The 21,231-nt window shown below is 39.3% G+C and overlaps 1 protein-coding gene across 11 annotated transcripts in view; it reads left to right on the forward strand.

Annotated features, from left to right (window-relative positions):
* SENP5 (SUMO specific peptidase 5) overlaps nt 1–21,231 on the forward strand; it is a 155,695-nt gene that overhangs the window by 80,261 nt on the left and 54,203 nt on the right. The gene's annotated exons all lie outside the window — the stretch shown is intronic.

A 21,231-nucleotide genomic window follows, 5' to 3' on the forward strand; every position in this document is an offset into this window, starting at 1 on the left:
ATCTGTGCCTATCTTCCTCTATTTTGTATGTGGGTCGCTGCCACAGCACAGCTGACAAGTGGTGTACGTCTGCGCCCAGGAACCAAACCCCTGACCAAGGGCCACTGAAGCAGAGTGTGCCAAACTTAACCACTAGGCCACGGGGTGGGTCCCTGAAAATTCCCTTTTATCATTATTTACTGCTCCTCTTTGTCTCCCATTGTCTTTTTTATCTTGAAGTCTACTTGTCTGATATTAGTATGGCAATACCTACTTTCTGTTTGCCATTAGCCTGGAGTATCCTCTTCCGTCCCTTCACTCTGAGCCTATGTTTGTCTTTAGAGCTGAGGTGTTTCCTGGAGGCAGCATGTTGTTGGGTCTTGTTTTTTTAATCCATCCAGCTACTCTCTAATTTTGATTGGAGAATTCAATCCATTTACATTTAGAGTGATTATTGATCTATGAGGGCTTAATGCTGTCATTTTATCTCGTTTTCCAGTTGTTCTGTTTCCATTGTTTCTCTTCTTTTGTATTTCTTTTTTTTTTTTTTAGATGGGGAGGCTTCCATAGGTATTTGAATGCCTATAAATTCTTTTTTTTTTAATAAATTTATTTATTTTTTCCCCCAAAGCCCCAGTAGATAGTTGTATGTCATAGTTGCACATCCTTCTAGTTGCTGTATGTGGGGCGCGGCCTCAGCATGGCCGGAGGAGCAATGCGTCGGTGTGTGCCTGGGATCCAAACCCGGGCCGCCAGCAGCGGAGCGCACGCACTTAACTGCTAAGCCATGGGGCCAGCCCTCTTCCTTTGTATTTCTGACTGCCATTTCATTTTGTTGGTTTTCTGTGGAGATTTTCTCAGTTTTCTCCTTTTTTATGAATTGTGGCTCTGCTCTGATTTTTTCTTTAGTGGTTACCATGAGATTTGTATAAAAGATCTCATAGGTGAGATAGTCCATTTTCTGATAGCCTCTTGTCTCCATTAACCTAAGCAGGTTCTATCCCTTTCCTCTTCCTCTTCTGAGTTATTGTCAGAAATTATTCTGGGGCCGGCCCCGTGGCTTAGCGGTTAAGTGCGCACACACTGCTACTGGCGGCCTGGGATTGGATCCCAGGCACGCACCGACACACTGCTTCTCTGGCCATGCTGAGGCCACATCCCACATACAGCAACTAGAAGGATGTGCAACTATGACATACAACTATCTATTGGGGCTTTGGGGAAAAAAGGAGGAGGATCAGCAATAGATGTTAGCTCAGAGCCGGTCTTCCTCAGCAAAATGGGGAGGATTAGCACGGATATTAGCTCAGGGCTGATCTTCCTCACAAAAAAAAAAAAAAAAGAAATTATTCTGTTTTGTGTTGTGAGTTTGTGACTAAGTCAAAGTGTTTGTAGTTACTTTTGATGCTTTGCTTCCCTTTATCTTTTAAGTTATAATTAAGTACTTGCTTCCCTGTTCTGAAAGAGAGCTGCAGTTTTCTGATTTTGTCTATTTATCTCCTTGCTCAAAGCTTTGCAGACTTTTGCCTTTTTATTTCAGGTATGAAGGGCATCCTTCATTGTTCCTTGTAGAGGAGGTCTACTGGTGATGAACTCCCTCTGATTTTGTTTATCTGGGAAAGCTTTTATTTCTCCATCATATCTGAAGGAGATGTTTGCTGGATAGAGTTTTCTTGGCTGAAAGTTTTTGTCTTTCAGTATTTTGAGTATATCATTCCATTCTCTCCTAGCCTGTAAGGTTTCTGCTGAGAAATCCACTGAAAGGCTGATAGGGGTTCCTTTGTAGGTTATTTTCTTCTGCCTTGCTGCCATTAATATTTTTTCTTTGTGACTGACTTTTGCCAGTTTTACTGTTATATTCCTTGGAGAAGGTCTTTTAGCATTGATGTAATTAGGAGTTCTATTGACGTCATGTGTTTGTAACTCTAGTTCCTTCCTCAGTTTTGGGAAATTCTCAGCTATTACTTCTTTGAACAAGCTCTCTGCTCATATCTCCCTCTGTTCTCCTTCTGGAATACCTATAATCCTGATGTTGTTTTTCCTAATTGAGTTGGATATTTCTCAAGAATTCCTTCATTTTTTTAAAACCTTAGTTCTCTCTCCTCCTACACCTGAAGCATTTCTATATTTCTGTCAAATCACTAATTCTTTCCTCCATAACGTCAGCTCTATTTTTCAAGGATTCTAGATTATTTTTTATTTCATTGATTCTTCATATCCAGGATTTCTGCTTGGTTTTTTTTTTTTTAATAGTTTCAGTCTCTTTGGTGAAGTATTCCTTCTTCTCATTAATTTTATTCCTGGGCTTACTGAACCTTCTTTCTGAGTTTTCTTGTAACTCGTTCACTTTATTTATGACAGCTATTTTGAAATCTCTGTCATCTGGATTGTAAATTTCTGTGACTTCAGCATCGGTTTCTGGAGAATTATCATTTTCCTTCTGCTCTGAATTGTTGCTGTAGTTTCTCGTGTTTGCTGAACTAATCTTTTGCCGGCGCATTTGTGGTAGTTTCAGGTCGTGGGCTACACCTGCCACCACTGGGGGTGGACAGGAGCTGTGTTTTCTGGTCCCGCCCTGTCTGCTGGTAGTTGTGCCAGTGGGGTTGCTCTGTGTTTGCGTGTTGGCCACAGCTTCTTGGCAGGTCACACGTGCACATGCGTGCAGAGCTTCTGTGCTCTGCTAGAAGGCTGCTCTCATGCAGGACTGCTGCACTTGGCAGGAGACTGGCCGAGCTGGTGAGCTAGGCAGGAGGGGAAGGGCACCTTATTTCCTGCATGGCCTGGCTCTGTGCTGATAGGTAGCTCGGCTAAGCTGCTGGTTTGGTGGGAGTTCCTTTGTGGGGGCTGAGCTGTGCCACTCAGTGGGGAGCGTTCCCATGTGTGGGGCCACCATGGCATGGTGGGTGCTCTTGTGGGCTAGGCTACCACTCCAAAAGCTTCCACATACCGGCCAGGCCACCCCTGCCTCCTCTTAGACTTGTGTCGGCTGCTGTGTTTGGACCTGTGACCTGGATCACTGCTGCTGGGGATGGGGGAGGATCCTCTCACCTAGTTCCACTGCTTCCCAGGGATCCAGTCCCCCCACCTTCAGATGTATGGCTGCGTGGATCTCTCAGACATCCTATTGTGCTGTGTAGGGGATCCTTTGTTGGTTAATGAATGTGCATTTAGTTGTAACTTAGAGGGGAGAGACAAAGGGAAGAACTCACTCTGCCATGATGCTGACTTCACTCCCATAATCTCTTTATCAGGAGCCGATCAACAGTCCAAGAAAACTGTCCTTATAATAAAGAGAAAACCAAATTCTAATTTTTCACCAGCTTACTTTTGATATTAAAACTCATTTACTTAATTCAATTCATTCCAATCTTAGGCAGCTTGACTATGCATAAAACTCTTTTCTCTGAGTTCCTCTTCCATAAACCTTCTATAACTTTCTTTTCTTTTTACATTCAGAATTAGTCCTTTCCTTTTTCCCATAACCAGTCTTACTTTAGGACAAATTTACTTTCTTAACAAAAATATCTCCATTCTTTATATCTTCTTTTACTGAAAACATGCATTTTCTCATAGCATAAAATTTTTCTAATGTGGCACAAGACATGTTTACTAAGATACTCAAGCATCTTTTAGTTTTTCTGTAATAAGAAGCCAAAGCTAGGTAAACTTACATTTGTTTAGCAATTAATGTTTCAGTGTTTTATGTTATTTGGAAATGATCTAGACACTCAAGGAATTCCCATCATTTAACTTAATTTAACAAAACTCTAAGGTTTCAAGTTACCAAAAAGATTTTGGTGTTACTTTTAAGTACATATACCATAACACATAATTATTGTTAAAAAGTTCTCCTAAAAAAAACTTTTTATCTTACTTACATCTATTTAGTTTACTTGTTTTCAAAAATTATGTTGAGGTTACCTACAAAAACTTCACGAGACATTAGACAAAGTCAGCCATCAATTTTTTTTGGTGCCAAATTTTGTAACAGAGATAATAGGAATTTCTTTGACTTTTAGTAAACCTAGGTAAAACAAAAGTTTTACATCACCTTAACTTGAAAAACATTTGGGTTAGTTTCTATTATATTTAGAAATAATTTATATAAGTGCTTACTTTAAGCCAATTAAATAGAGCTCTTTTAGAAATTACACCATCTGGAGGTAGAAAACTACCACACATATATAACATACATCCATAGACATATATAGATGCATGTATGTAGAGACGCAAGCAGAGACCTTAGTTTTCATTTTTAAAATTTTAGCCATGAGAGAGGTATGATAATGCAAAACCCACTAGTTTATAAAAGAAAAGTTGGATTCAAACTGTGTTCTGGCAGATGGAATAAATTAACTTTACCTGCTCAGATGGCTAAAGCTTTTTTTTACTAATATTTGTGGAGAAGTCACTTAAGATGCTAGATTTTGGACAAGGGCACTTCTCTAGCTGTTTGCCTCTTTTTTCCTTCAGTCTTAGGAATTGGGGATGGTCTCAGTAAGTTGCAAGCCTTCTGAGATAAATAGGGGAGGTTTGGGGATTGGTGAAAGGGAATGGGTGAATTCTGAAATGCCTCTAGAGCTGCATTTCCAGTTTTGCAAAGATTTGTAAGATAAGGACAGTTGCTCTGAATTCCTCAGAAATTGGGTTGTAACTTAAATGATATCATAGGTTGATCTACCCACCCAACTACATCATCCCTAATTTGCTTCTTTATCTCTGGGTACATGGTTTTATTTTAATTTAAGGAAGAAGTTCCATTAAAAAAAATTCCTATCAGGCTCTAAATATAAGCTTTGGCCAAATTTCTTCAAAATTCAATTTGGCCAAATTTCTGATCATAAGTTACTAAATCCTGTCAGATTTCAGCCAGGAAAAACAGTAAATACTTCTGGCAGTATTAAACAACTTCATTAATTTTTAATTTTAGTTTCCCTGTGGCTGTTTAAGGGAATAATGTAGCAGTTAACCAGAAAATCACAGTTTCTCTACCTTTGGGAGGGGCCCATATGGAGTCCTCCTTTGAAGGTAAATTGAGGGTGTCTGTAAAGCCATTAACTTAACCGACTTTTGCATAGTCTTTTCTTTTAGGTACTTCTTATATCTTAATTTTTCATTAGCTTTTTGCAATGAAACTTTCAATCAGGCTATTTTGGAATTTTGAAGGCTCTGCTTCTAAATGTACTTCTAAGGCACTTATCTGATCAGAACGTTCCTTCTAATGGTTAGTGTAATTCCCCTGAGGGCTGGCAGCAGTTTGGTAGGAGCCTAGCTGCAAATGGAGTTCAACCCACATATCTGGCTACAAATGGGATGTAACTCACTTTTCTGTCCAACCATATTTTGGGCCCCCAACACGACAGATACCAAGCCAAGCTCTCAGGACACGAAACAAGCTTAGTAAGATCTTGCTGTTTTTGTAAATATTTACAGCTTCTGGGACCATAGTTTTTAAGCAGGTGTGCCAGAAGGTGGCACGCTTGATTCTTTAGAAATTAAAGATTGCATTCAATTTGTCTAGTCCACGGTTCTCCAATCTAGTGTGCAAAAAGGCAAATTTTAGAAGCTCAAAGGAGCCCCAAAGTGGCCACTGTACTTTTAGATCATCTTTTTTATGATTGGTCCCCAGGACAAAAATTTACAAGAGGAAGGACCATAGTTCTTAAACATAAAACCAGCTGGAATTCCTGAGGAAGGAACTTCTCAGGAACTTTCAGATGTAATTCCCGTGTTAAAGCATGGCTGGACAAAGAGACAAAAAGATGTCAGTCGCAAGGCCCAGGTTGTTACCTGTGCTTCTGACCCACTGGCCACAGCTGTTTGGACAAACAACACGAAAGACAGAATTTGAGTAATCACCAGATAGGGAATAAACAGACAGCAAAAGCCATAGCTGGCTCAAACAGTGAAACTCTTCCAGATGACAATAGCTGTGAGCCGCTATAAGGTGGTGCAAAGAAGGAAACTCTTCCTGACAGGCAAAAGCCACGACTCAGAGACAATTGTCTTCTGGTTGATTGATCTCAGATTGGGCTATTGCCCCCAGAATCCCAAAAAAAGATAAAGACCTCAACCAAAAGGGAGGAAGGTCAGAACCTGAGAGGATTCACAACTGGAAAACTGGCAGTCCATGAAAGCAGTGAGCATGCAAGGGGACTCCTGTTGGTACCGAATCTGTTTCCGGAGGATGCTGGCCTGAAAAGGTGAGATTGCTTCAGGCCCCACTTCTGACACCAGATGTGTCAACCTTCAAAAACAGTTTAAGAGGCAAAGCATTTATTTGGGATCAAAGAATTGCAATTCAAGGAGCACAGATTTAGGTAGAAACCCAAATAGTCTCCCAATTATAGTAGAGGGGCTCAGGGTTTTTATGGGGAAAAGGGAGGAAGATGAGGTAAGTTTTATTAAAGAAGAGTTCATTGGTGCTAGAGGAGATAAGGCTAGGTTTGTATTTCATAGATTGGCTTGAGATTCAGTAATCAGGCAAAAAGCTAGTTTTTTACTTCATTAATTAGTGGTTCACTCATCACCAAAGTCCAATTTCATCAGTCCTTACAAATAGGATATTCTTGTCCCTACTGACTTCTTGGAATTTTGGCAGTTTGGTCCAGTTTGGAAAATAAACAAGATGTGCAGGGCAATTCCTGTGAAATGGGTACTCCAGCTCTATTTTAATATGGCTCACTCATGTCATCTTTCACATTACTAACCATGGTATATTTATCAAAACAAAAAAAAATGGTACGAATAGACAAATCCATAGGGTCAAAAAGTAATATTAACTTAAATATTAACTACCCTGCAAACTTTATTCTGTTTCACCAGTTTTTCCACTACTGTCCTTTTTCTGTTCAGCATCCAATCCAGAATATGACATTGCATTTAATATTACTACATTTTTAAGAAAGAGAATCTGATTTTATTGGCCTATTGTGAATCCCAGGTGTTCAGCATTGTGACACCATCAGGCCCCTAGGAGGTGTTCAAAATGTTCACCTTAATTTTCTGGCACTTGCTTTGTGCCTTCATCCACATAATGTAATTGTTCCAGCCAAACGGATAGGTAGATATGAGGAATTGTCTTATTCACTTTGACTTTGGAAGGCCTTTGAGGAGGTGGTCTCAGATGCTGAGAGAGGCGAGGGTTGGGTAGGGGCAGAATTCCAGGAACTGGGCTAGGGGTTGGGGTAAGTAGCTGTTTGCTCATGGAGTTGTGATGCCTGCAACCATGAAACAGAACTTGGGACTGACAGAACAACAGGAAATTCAGGGGGCGTGCCCCCTAAACAATATATTGCCTTTTCTAGCTCCAAATCTAACCTTCTTTGTCCTGCTTGTTCCCTATAAAAATTTCTCTTTTGCCAGCTGGTGCATTGTTAGGTTTTGTGAAGGGGATGCTAAAGGGACACTGCAAGGCATATCAGAGGCTTCTCTTCCCAGATGCTGTTTATTTCTTTTTCCTCCTTTTTTTTTGTTGTTGTTTTTTGTTTATTGCAGTAACATTGGTCTATAACATTGTATAAATTTCAGGTGCACATCATAATACTTCTATTTCTGCGTAGATTACATCATGTTCACTACCCAAATACTAATTACAACCCATCACCACACACATGTGCCAAATTATCCCTTTCGCCCTCCTCCCTCCCCCCTTTCCCTCTGGTAACCATCAATCCAATCTCTGTCTCTGTGTGTTTGTTTATTGTTGTTATTATCTACTACTTAATGAAGGAAATCATACGGTATTTCACCTTCTCCCTCTGACTTATTTCACTTTGCATAATACCCTCAATGTCCATCCATGTTGTCACAAATGGCTGGATTTCATCGTTTCTTATGGCTGAGTAGTATTCCATTGTGTATATATACCACATCTTCTTTATCCATTCATCCCTTGATGGGCACTGAGGTTGCTTCCAAGTCTTGGCTATTGTCAATAACGCTGCAATGAACACAGGGGTGCATGTATCTTTATGCATTGGTGTTTTCAAGTTCTTTGGATAAATACCCAGCAGTGGAATAGCTGGGTCATATGGTAGTTCTATCCTTGATTTTTTGAGGAATCTCCATACTGTTTTCCATAGTGGCTGCACCAGTGTGCACTCTCACCAGCAGTGTATGAGAGTTCCCTTCTCTCCACATCCTCTCCAACACATGTTGTTTCCTGTCTTGTTAATTATAGCCATTCTGACGGGCGTGAGTTGATATCTCGTAGTTTTGATTTGCATTTCCGTGATAGTTAATGATTTTGAACATCTTTTCATGTGTCTGTTGGCCATCTGTTTATCTTCTTTGGAGAAATGTCTGTTCAGGTCTTTTGCCCATTTTTTAATTGGGTTGGTAGTTTTTTTGTTGTTGAGATGCATGAGTTCTTTATATATTTTGGAGATTAACCCCTTATCAGATATATGGTTTGCAAATATCTTCTCCCAATTGTTAGGTTGTCTTTTCATTTTGTTGATGGTTCCCTTTGCTGTGCAGAAGCTTTTTAGTTTGATGTAGTCCCATTTGTTTATTTTTTCTATTGTTTCTTTTGCCTGGTCAGACATGGTGCTTGAAAATATGTTGCTAAGACCGATGTCAAAGAGTTTACTGCCTATGTTTTCTTCTAGAAGTTTCATAGTTTCAGGTCTTATATTCAAGTCTTTAATCCATTTTGAGTTAATTTTTGTGTATGGTGTAAGGTAAGGGTCTACTTTCATGTTTTTGCATGTGGCTGTCCAGTTTTCCCAACCCCATTTGTTGAAGAGACTTTCTTTTCTCCATTGTATGTTCTTGGCTCCTTTGTCAAAGATTAGCTGTCCATAGATGTGTGGGTTTATTTCTGGGCTTTCGATTCTATTCCATTGATCTGTGTGTCTGTTTTTGTGCCAGTACCATGTTGTTTTGGTTACTATAGCTTTGTAGTATATTTTGAAATCAGGGAGTGTGATACCTCCAGCTTTGTTCTTTTTTCTCAGGATTCCTTTAGCTATTTGGGGTCTTTTGTTCTTCCATATAAATTTTAGGATTCTTTGTTCTATTTCTGTGAAAAATGTTGTTGGAACTTTGATAGGGATTGCATTGAATCTATAGATTGCTTTAGGAAGTATGGACATCTTAACTATGTTAATTCTTCCAATCCAAGAGCACGGAATATCTTTCCATTTCTTTGTGTCTTCTTCAATTTCTTTCAGCAATGTTTTATAGTTTTCGGTGTACAGATCTTTCACCTCTTTGGTTAAGTTTATTCCTAGGTATTTTATTCTTTTTGTTGCAATTGTAAATGGGATGGTATTCTTAATTTCTCTTTCTGCTACTTCGTTGTTAGTGTATAGAAATGCAACTGATTTTTGTATGTTGATTTTGTATCCTGCAACTTTACTGTATTCATTTATTATCTCTAAAGGTGTTTTGGTGGCTTCTTTAGGGTTTTCTATATATAAAATCATGTCATCTGCAAACAGTGATGGTTTTACTTCTTCCTTTCCAATTTGGATCCCTTCTATTTCTTTTTCTTGCCTGATTACTCTGGCTAGGACTTCCAGTACTATGTTAAATAGGAGTGGTGACAGTGGGCATCCTTGTCTGGTTCCTGTTCTTAGAGGGATAGCTTTCAGTTTTTCACCATTGAGGATGATATTAGCTGTGGGTTTGTCATATATGGCCTTTCTTATGTTGAGGTACTTTCCTTCTATACCAATTTTATTCAGAGTTTTTATTATAAATGGATGCTGTATCTTGTCAAATGCTTTCTCTGCATCTATTGAGATGATCATGTGATTTTTATTCTTCATTTTATTAACGTGGTGTATCACGTTGATTGATTTGCAAATGTTGAACCATCCCTGCGTACCTGGAATAAATCCCACTTGATCATGGTGTATAATCTTTTTAATGTATTGTTGTATGCAATTTGCTAGTATTTTGTTGAGGATTTTTGCATTGATGTTCATCAGTGATATTGGCCTGTAATTTTCTTTTTTTGTGTTGTCCTTGTCTGGTTTTGGTATCAGGGTACTGTCGGCTTTGTAGAATGAGTTAGGGAGCTTCCCTCCCTCCTCAATTTTTTGGAAGAGTTTGAGAAGGATAGGTATTAAGTCTTCTTTGAATGTTTCATAGAATTTACCAGGTAAGCCGTCTGGTCCTGGACTTTTATTTCTGGGGAGGTTTTTATTACTGTTTCGATCTCCTTACTGGTGATTGGTCTATTCAAATTCTCTACTTATTCTTGATCCAGTTTTGGAAGGTTGTATGATTCTAAGAATTTATCCATTTCTTCCAGATTGTCGAATTGGTTGGCATATAGCTTTTCATAGTATTCTCTTATAATCTTTTGTATTTCTGAGGTGTCTGTTGTAACCTCTCCTCTTTCATTTCTGATTTTACTTATTTGTGCCTTCTCTCTTTTTTTCTTGGTGAGTCTAGCTAAAGGTTTGTCAATTTTGTTGATCTTTTCAAAGAACCAGCTCTTGGTTTTATTAACTTTTTCTATTGTTTTTTTAGTCTCTATTTCATTTATTTCTGCTCTGATTTTTATTATTTCCCTTCTTCTACTGATTTTGGGCTTTGTTTGTTCTTCTTTTTCCAGTTTCTTTAGGTGCATTGTTAGATTGTTTATTTGAGTTTTTTTTTGTTTGTTGAGATAGGCCTGTATCGCTATAAACTTCCCTCTTAGAACCGCTTTTGCTGTATCCCATAAATTCTGGCATGTCGTATTTTCATTTTCATTTGTCTCCAGGTATTTTTTGATTTCTTCGTTGACCCAGTCATTGTTCAGTAGCGTTTTGTTTAATCTCCACGTATTTGTGGCTTTTCTGATTTTCTTCCTATAGTTGATTTCCAGTTTCATACCGTTGTGGTCAGAAAAGATGCTTGGTATTATTTCAGTCTTCTTAAATTTATGGAGACTCGTTTTGTGGCCTAATATGTGATCAATCCTGGAGAAGGTTCCATGTGCATTTGAAAAGAATGTGTATTCTTCGGTTTTTGGATGGAATGCTCTGTATATATCTACTAGGTCCATCTGTTCTAGTGTGTCATTTCAGGCCAATATTTCCTTATTGATCTTCTGTTTGGATGATCTATCCATTGGTGTAAGTGGAGTGTTAAAGTCCCCTACTATTTTTGTGTTACTGTCTATTTCTGTTTTTATGTCTGTTAATAATTGCTTTATATATTTAGGTTCACCTACATTGGGTGCATACATATTTACAAGTGTTATATCCTTTTGTTGGATTGTTCTCTTGATCATTATGTAATGCCCTTCTTTGTCTCTTTGTTTTAAAGTCTATTTTGTCTGATATAAGTACTGCTACCCCAGCTTTCTTTTCATTGCCATTTGCATGGAGTATCTTTTTCCATCCCTTCACTTTCAGTTTGTGAGTGTCTTTAGGTCTGAAGTACGTCTCTTGTATGCAGCCTATATATGGGTCTTGGTGTTTTATCCAATCAGCCACCCTATACATTTTAATTGGGGCATTTAGTCCATTGACGTTTAAAGTAGCTATTGATATGTACTTACTGCCATTTTTTAACTTTTTTTCTCAGTGTTTTAGTAGTCCTTCTCTGTTCCTTTCTTCTTCTCTAAAGAGAATTGATGGTCTCTTTAGTTTGACCTCTGTCTGAAAGCTCTACTCTTTAACTCCCCTCCTCCCTCATTTTGTTTTTGATATCATATCTAACCTCTTTTTTGTGCATTAGTATCCATTGCCCTCTTATCATGGAAATAGATAATTTTTCCTATTTGTGGTCTTCTCTTTTCCCCTTAAATCAGTCCCTCTAACATTTCTTGTAGCACTGGTTTCTTGGTGACAAACTCCTTTAATTTTTGCTTGTCTGGGAAATTTTTGGTCTCTCCTTCCATTTTGAATGATAATCTTGCTGGGTAGAGTATTCTTGGCTGTAAGTTTTTTCCTTTTAGCACTTTAAATATATCATGCCATTCTCTTCTAGCCTGTAAGGTTTCTGCTGAGAAGTCAGCTGATAGTTTATGGGGTTTCCTTTGTATGTAACTTATCTTTCTCTGGCAGCTTTTAGGATTCTCTCTTTATCCTTAATTCTAGACATTTTAATTACGATGTGTCTTGGTGTGGGCCTCTTTGGGTTTATCTTGTTTGGGGCTCTCTGTGCTTCCTGTACCTGGATGTCTGCTTCCTTCCTTAGGTTAGGGAAGTTTTCATCTATTATTTCTTGAAATAGATTCTCTGCCCCTTTGTCTCATTCTTCTCCTTCCAGGACACCTATAACCTGGATGTTAGTGTGCTTGATGTTGTCCCAGAGGTCCCTTAGACTGTCCTCACTCTTTTTAATTCTTTTCTCTTTTACCTGTTCAGCTTGGGTAATTTCTTCTAGTCTTTTGTCCAGCTCGCAGATCCATTATTCTGTATCCTCTACTCTACTTTTAAGTCCCTCTAGTGAATTTTTCATTTCCAGTATCGTATTCTTCATTTCTGATTGGTTCTTTTTTATATCTTCCATTTCTTTGTTGACATTCTTACTGAGTTCATCTGTTCTTCTCCCCACATCACTGAGCATCCTTAACACTCTTAGTTTGAACTCTCTGTTGGGTAGGTTGCTCATTTCTGTTTCACTTAGTTCCTTTTCTGGAGTTTTGTCCTGTTCCCTTACTTGGAATGTATTCCTTTGCCTCCTCATTTTGCCTCTTTCCCTGTGCTTGTGTCTACGTCTCCTGCTCTTGGATAGGTGACCTTATACAAGTGATGCCTTAGGAGTCCTGCAGTGTGCTTCCCTCAGTTCTCAATGTTCCAGGGGTGACCCCTATGTGGGCTATGTGTGTCCTTCTGTTGTGGCCTGTTTGCTCTCCCTGTATGTGCTCAGGTAGGCTGAGTTATGCTCCTGGCCAGCTGTTGTAATGTTCAGCTGTTTGTAGTTGTTGTGGGCCCTTCAGTCTCTTTATCAGGTGTGGGGAGCCCCAGCACAGTTGGCTGCAAGTTCTAATACCACATTTGTGTTGCAGTATTTCTTTTAAGTGAGTAGGCCCCCAGCATGGCAGGTTGTTAGGCTCAGGGGCTTACAATTGCTATAAGCCTCCAGCCTTTAGGTCTCTTGTCAGCTCTCTGAGGATTGCAGCTGTGTGGGGCTGGCCTCAGGCACAGGAGCACCCAATTGTTTCAGACTTGGGAAGGTGGGGCAAACCCCCTATGTGGGTCTTTGAGAAACACAAGTCTTCTGCAGCTGACAAGCCCTGCTGCCCACAGGTCCACACACACAGTCAACACAGTCCTGCCCCATGTGTGCACCCCGACCTCCCGACGTCAACCCAGTCTCTCCACGGTGGGAGCCCCACACACTCCACCACTGCCCCACACTCTCCACCCACTCCTTGTGCATGCCCTGCCCCACTGAAGTCGGCTCAGTTGCCAGGCTGCAGAGAATCCAGTCACCAATCTATGCAGGCCCACAAGTTGCCTGAGGGCTAGTTGCTGGGTGGGTCCAGTCTCTAGGGTGGGCTGCCTGCCGTGGCTGAGCTGGATTAAATCGGTGCTCTAGTGGGTGGGGCAGACCTGGGCTAGCAGGCCCCAGGGAGAACTCCAATGGCGTCTGTGTCAGCACACCCACACCAGGCCACAACAATGGCCGCCGCCAACGTCCCAGTCCCTGGAGAGGTCTCACCTCTCACCGAGATGCACTCAGGGCCTATCAGGTGAGTCTCTTTTCACCAAAGCACTGTGCACCTTTCTTTCTGGTGATTTTAGGATGCTTTCTGAAAAGGGTGAGTTTGCGTGTGGGCCCTTTAAGAGCCGGTTTTAGTTTCTTTGTGAACCAGCTTTTCTGGGGGTATTCCCCAATGTTTTAGTAACAGGCAAAGTCAGATATTATGCCGCTGGTCTTGATTGTGCTGGGTCCACAAAATGCCCACAGCGAGGGCGCTCCCCGGCTCAGGGCCCCGCGCCTCCAGGGAGGCTCCGTACCTGTGGGCTGCTCCCGGGCGGCTGCGAAGCTGGCGGCTTATGAAGGCGGCGTTTTTTTCTCTCTAGAAGGGAGCCTCTGCCTCTTCCACCTCAATCAGGATTGTCCCTTGTTGCAGGAGTTCCTCTTATCCAGTTTTCAGTTCTGTCTCGGGTAATTTTTCCATGAGTAGTTGTAAATTGGCTGTGTCCGCAGGGAGGAGGTGAGTTCAGAGTCTGCATATGCCGCCATCTTTCAAACAGCTCTCAGTCTCTTTTTCCTCCTTTGGTGTGGCTGCCAGAAGCATGCAGGTGGTCCAATGATGTTTGCTGTCTAGTAAGTTTCTCTGGTATCTCTATGGACCACTTCCTATGAATCAGTTCTGACTCATCAGTACCAAGTGAACTTTTCTGCCACCCAGAAAGCTACTTCCTGTGTTCCATCTCTGGCCTATTAGCACTCTCCAGAGAACTTCTTGGCCACCTGGCAGGTGGTTCTTATGGACCATGTCCAGCTCACTCACCTAAACCCTCTAGTGAGTGTCTTGACAACCCAGCTGGTTGTTCCTACAGACCAACTTCAGCCCACCACTTCTGGCAAGTTTCTTCAACACTGATAGACTGTTATTCCTCTGGGACCCACACACTCTCTGATGAGCAATGCATCTCAGCCTTCAGGAGGGGTTACTCTTTCATGTTCTTAGGTCCTACCTTATGTACTCTCTCCCAACCCTGGAGCTAGTAGCTGCTCCCTACATTTGCTTTTTCTGTATTCCTTAGTATCCTCCTTTATTCCTTTTAATAAACATCCTTACTAGTTAATCATTCCTTATATTAAAATTTCCCTGTTCACACAAGACATTGTTGAAAGAAATTTAAAAACACCTAAATAAATGGAAAGATATCTGATGTTCACAGATCTTAATATTAAGATGCCAATACTCTTCAAACTGATCTACAGATTCAACATAATCCCTATCAAAAAAGGACAAACATTATATGATTCTGTTTACATGAAATGTCTGGAATAGACAAATCCATAGGGTCAAAAAGTAAATTAGTGGTTGCCTGAGGCTGGGAAGAGGGGAGAATGGGGAATGACTACTAATAGGTACAGGCTTTCTTTTGGAGGTGATGAAAATGTTCTGAATGTAGATAGTGGTGATGTTGCACAACGCTATGAATATACTAAGAACTATTGAATTGTACACTTTAAAGGAGTGGATTTTATAGTATGTGAATTATATCTTAATAAAGCCATTAAAATTTTTTTCAAATTCAAATTCTGTCTTCTGCCTGGACCCTGATTGATAAATTTTGTACCAGCAGTGGTCCCAGGGGATAGTCACTCAAAGATGGGATTTAGAGATTGGTTTAGTTGTGCCTTTGGGTTTGAGTACAGTGCTGAGCTCCTTGCCTGTGGTAAATGAGATGCTAGTAACCCATGGCATGCAGTGGCATAACAATTAATCAAGCTACCACTTGTGGTTGATTGTGATGAGGTGCTAACCAAGGCAAGTGTTTTGGAAGCCCAAGTGGCTGCTGTAATAATGACTGCAAGCACTGTGGTGTAGGATGGTTTTCCTGAGTGCATTGGAGAGATTACAGAAAGAAAATGACATGCTCAGTTCCTTTAACTCTCAGCTCAAGTCACTGAGAACCATAGAGATTCAAAAGCAGCCCTAAAAGAATCTCTACTTTCTTATAGCCACAGTGCTGATACTCCTGAAAATCAAACATGAAATTTAATTGTGCGGATTGCAGAATTACAACATCAGTTGAATTCACAACCTCACTAAGTTTCTTATGTGAAATTTGGGACATTCACTAGGAAAGAATGGGATCCTGAAGCTTGGAATCGGAAAATTCTGTTGAACTCAGATGGTGAAACAATCTTGGAGACACCTCTCCACACACATGATATTCTGAGCCTCCCTTACCAGTGGAAGTAGTTTTCTCTCCTATGGCTGAGGAGCCTTTCTTTGCTTGAAAATCCTGCAGTAGTCTCACACGGAGCAGCTACCTTGCAAATGGTAGAAAAATACTCATTTTCCTCAAGATCCACTACAACCACTACTTGTTGCCACTAGACCTATAATTAGAGTCAAATCTCAACATGCCCCAGGTACACAGTATGACTCAGGAGAAAAGAGCTTATACACCAAAGAATTGTAATATTTTGCTAATATATACCAGCAGAAATATTGGGGAATGTATGTGAGTGTGGATCCTAAGAGTGTTAGACCCCAAGGAAGAAGGAAATAACACCCCATCAGGCCAAAGTAATTGATATGGATGCACTTTTTAGAGATTTCAATTTAATGTGTCAGCTTGTGCAGCTGGAAGTGGCTTTAACAGCTTAATCAGCTGGTTCACTAAAACTTGGATTCAATGGTGACCTACATGTACTAAGGCTAAGATGCCGTAGGTTCACTGGCATTATGTGAAGGAAAGAATCCAAAGGCTTAGAAGATGTATGAAGTGGATTTATGTACATCCTGTACACCAACTCTCAACTACATCTCCCAAGAAGGCCCAGAAGACACTCTCTTCACTAAGGCATTGAGAACCACATTAGTGAGGGGAGCACCTACAACCCTGAAAATCTCAGGGATATTTCAGTAAAGAAGTGTGAATCAAAATTGTTCTTTCACTCTATCTTTAACAAACTGCTGGCCATCCCCACCTGTTGGGTCAAAGAAGCCTCATCTTGGTAAGGGTGATGAGGCAGCTAAAAAAGAGGTAAAATGGCCTTGGAGGTGAGGAGGTGGATTTTAGGAGCTTCATGATGTGCAGAATAAAGGAAGTAGCTTCCAGTGTCTATTTCATTATGTTTACTGTAAGGGCTCAGTGTGGGAGGGCACCAGAATAAAACCGAGTTCCAGGCTGCCCCATTTAGCTAATAGAGGTAGCAGTGGGAGAAGCTTTCAGGGAAAATTTGTTTTAAAAAATTAGCTTTGGAATGGCTAAGAGTAGGAGCCCAACTGAAAAGTATGATGCATATCTTGATCATCAGTTGGCAATTGGTACTGTCATATGTATTCCTGGAACTAAGGAGTTTGCAGAGTTTCACATCAGCAGAGAAGAGAGGTTTATTTCAGAGCTGTGTATTAAAAGATCCATAGATGATTGATAGATAGATAGATAGATAGATAGATAGATAGATAGATAGATAGATAGGACAGATAGACAAATAGGTAGACAAATGGATAGACAGGCAGGGAGTCCTGTATGTTGATTCTACTGAGCAAACTCATCTGAAGATTCTCCTCCTCTTTTTTTTTTTTTTGAGAATAAAACTGAGACACACTTTGAAAAGGCAGTTATAGGGTGCTATCAATAGAATGTGGGGTAAGGACTTCTGAAAAATTTCTCCTCCATAAAGGTTAGAGAAAACTGGCAAAAATTATTAGATTCAATTTCTCAGAACTGTGAAAATTAACCAAAGGCTTGCAGCAATCTGGCAGCATTTATTCAAGAAAAAACGGCTGAATCTTTGTAAGAACAGTGAGCTTTGTGGTGTTTTAACCTGCCCTAATCCTGTCCTCCACTCTCCAGTTCTGCAGTAGCTTTAAACAATAACAGTTCGCATTAGTGGTGAAAATTAGCTTGGCAGCTAATGGAGGGAGCAGATCAGAGCTGGAGAAACAATAGACTAACCAAAAGGCTTAAAAGGACAATCTGAGGCATGATATATCTACAAGGGCTTTAGAAAGCTCTGACATATTCCTGAGAACCTAGAAGTCCACATGCATGCCCAGGGCTCTGCATGCTATGTCCATGCTCAAGATAGACCTAAGAAAGCCCTAATCTTTCTCCTCTGGCTGACTTTAAGGCTCTGAGCAGGCAGGAAGTGAAGGGTAAGGCAGAGTTATAAACTGTATGGTGGAGTGTTGAAGGCATACCCTTTGGTAAAGACTGGGAGACTTATTGGTTCTAAGCCTTTAAGGAAATCTCTGTCCAGTCATTAGCTGACCACTCCACTAGGCTAGCTGAATAGAGACATCTGTGGCCACATACAATAAAGAATACAGATTTACAGAATTAGCTCAGAAAAACTGCTAAACAAATAATTACTGCTAGAACAAGTAGCAGTAACAATAAGTCCTGGGGAGGAGAAAATTTGATTTCCAGAATTATCACACTATATTATATAAAGTGTTCACTTTCCAACAAAAAATTACAAGATATGCCAAAAGAAAAAAAAAACACAGGAAAATATGGCCCATACACAGGGGAAAAAGCAATTAATAGAAACTATCCCTGAGGAAGTCCAGACATTAGACTTACTAAACAAAGACTATCAGCTATTTTAAATATGTTCAAAAAGCTAAATGTTAGAGAATCAAAGGGAAGTATGAGAAGGATGGCTCACCAAATAAAGAATATCAATAGAGAGAAAATATAGAAAAAGAACCAAATAGAAATTCTGGAGTTGAAAGTATAATAACTTACAAGAAAAAAAATGGTGGGGGACCCAATAACTGAAATTAAAAATTTAGTTGGTAAAGGAAATTCAGCAAATTTGAAGATAGGTCAATTGAGATTACCTAGTCTGAGGAACAGAAAGAAAAAAAGAATGAAGAAAAATGAATGAACCCTCAGAAGCCTGTAGGAAACTATCAAGTTTACCAAAATATGCATGATGGGAATCCCATAAAGAGAGGAGAGAGAAAGGGAAAAAAGAATATTTGAAGGAAAAATGGCTAGAAACTTCCCAAATTTGATGAAAAAGATTAATCTATAAATCCAAAAAGTTCAAGAAACTCCAAGCAGGATACACTCAGAGATTGACACCTAGACATATCATAATCAAATTGTCAAAAGCCAAAATCAAAGAGAGATTCCTGAAAGCAGCAAGAGAGAAGCAACTCATCATGTAAGAGAGTCTCAATAAGATTAACAGCTGATTTCTCATCAGAAACCATGTAGGCCAGAAGGAAGCAGGATGATGTTTTCAAAGTGCTGAAAGAAAAAGACTGTCAACTAAGAATTCTATATCCAGCAAAACTACCCTTCAAAAATGAAGGAGAAATTAAGACATTCCCAGATAAACAAAAACTAAGAGAACTTGTCACCAGCAACCTGCTTTAAATACTAAAGGGAGCTTTTCTGACTGAAAGGACACCAGAGAGTAACTTGAAATCACATGAGGAAATAAAGGGCACTGGGAAAGATAACTACACCATAAATACAAAAGACAGCACAAATGTAATTTCATACTTCTTTTTTCTTTTATCTGAGTTAAAGAGAAATGTATAAAACAATAATTTAAAATCAGTGTTGATATGAACACAATGTATTTATATGACAACAGTCCAAAAGAGGGGAGGAGGGAACTGAGCTATATAAGAGCAAAATTACTGTATACTATTCAAATAGTACTGTATACTATTCAAATAAAGGGGGAATTAATATGAATTAGATTTTTATAAATAAATATGTTAATTGTAATCCCTAGGAAAACAAAGGAACTCAAAGTTTATATATATATATATGTGTGTGTGTGTGTGTGTGTGTGTATTTATATATATGTATATATATGCACACACACACAAAGTATATAGTAAAAGAAATGACAAAGGAATTAAAACAGTACACTAGAAGCTATCAGTTTAACACAAAGGAAGGCAGTAATGGAGGAATAGAGAAACAAAAAAGACATAAGACATATAGAAAACAAATATCAAAATGGCAGAGATAAATTCTACCCTACCAGTCATTACATTAAATGTATATGGATTAAACATTCCAATTAAAAGGCAGAGATTTCTAGAATGGATAAAATACATGATCCAATTATATGCTATCTGCAAGAGATCCCCTTTATTTTTTTTTTAATTTTTTGTTTATTGCAGTAACATTGGTCTATAACATTGTATAAATTTCAGGTGTACATCATTATACTTCTATTTCTGCATAGATTACATCATGTTCACCACCCAAATACCAATTACAACCCATCACCACACACATGTGCTGAATTATCCCTTTTACCCTCCTCCCTCCCCCCTTCCCCTCTGGTAACCACCAATCCAATCTCTGTCTCTATGTGTTTGTTTATTGTTGTTATTATCTACTACTTAATGATCCCTTTAGATTCAAAGACACAAATAGGTTGAAAGTGAAAGGATGGGAAAAGATATACTGTGCAAACAATAACCAAAATAAAGCTGGAGTGGCTATAGTAATATCAGACAAAATAGACTTTAAGACAAAAAATGTTACTAGAGACAAAGAAGGATATTTTATAATAATAAAAGGGTGAATATATCAAGAAGATATAGCAATTATAAACATATATGCACCTAACTACAGAGCCCCAAAATACATGAAGTACAAACTGACAGAATTGAAGGCAGAAATAGAGAATTTGACAATAACAGTTGGACACTTCAAAACCTCACTTTTAGTAATGGACAGAACAATGAGGCAGAAGATCAAAAAAGAAGTAGGAAACTTGAACAATACTATAAAACCAGCTAGACCTAACAGACACCTACAGAACACTCCACCCAACCACAGCAGAATACATATTCTCAAGTGCACATAAAACATTCTTGGGGCCAGCCCCGTGGCTTAGCGGTTAAGTGTGCATGCTCCGTGGCCTGAGTTCGGATCCCGGGCGCGCACTGACCAACCGCTTGTCGGGCCATGCTGAGGCGGCGTTCCACATACAGCAACTAGCAGGACGTGCAACTATCACATATAACTATCTACTGGGGCTTTGGGGAGAAAAAGGGAAAAAAAAAAGAAAGGAGGAGGATTGGCAATAGATGTTAGCTCAGGGCCGGTCTTCCTCACACACAAAAAAACAACATTCTCTAGGATAGACCATAAAGCAAATCTTAATAAATTTTAAAAGATTGAAATCATACAAAGTATGTTCTCAGAGCACACGGGAATGAAATTGGAAATCAATAACAGAATAAAATTTGGGAAATTCACAAATGCGTGGAAATTAAAGAACACACTCCTAAATAATCAATGGGTCAAAGAAGAAATCACAAGAGAAACTAGAAAATACTTGGAGATGAATGAAAACAAAAACATAATATATCAAAACTTACAGGATGCACCTAACACCATGTTTATAATGAAATATATGGCTGTAAATGGCCATGTTCAAAGAAAGAAATATTTCAAATCAATAGTTTTACCTTCCACCTTAAGAAACTAGAAAAAGAAGAGCCAACTAAACCCAAAACAAAAAAGAAAGAAATAATAAAGATCAGAACAGAAATAAAGGAAATAGAGAATAGAAAAACAATAAAGCAAATCAACAAAACCAAAAGTTGGTTCCTTGAAAAGAGTAACAAAATTGACATATCTCCATCTAGAATGACCAAGGAAAAAAAATGAG

This window comes from Diceros bicornis, chromosome 15 (genome assembly GCF_020826845.1).
Source record: "Diceros bicornis minor isolate mBicDic1 chromosome 15, mDicBic1.mat.cur, whole genome shotgun sequence".
NCBI classification, from domain to species: domain Eukaryota; kingdom Metazoa; phylum Chordata; class Mammalia; order Perissodactyla; family Rhinocerotidae; genus Diceros; species Diceros bicornis.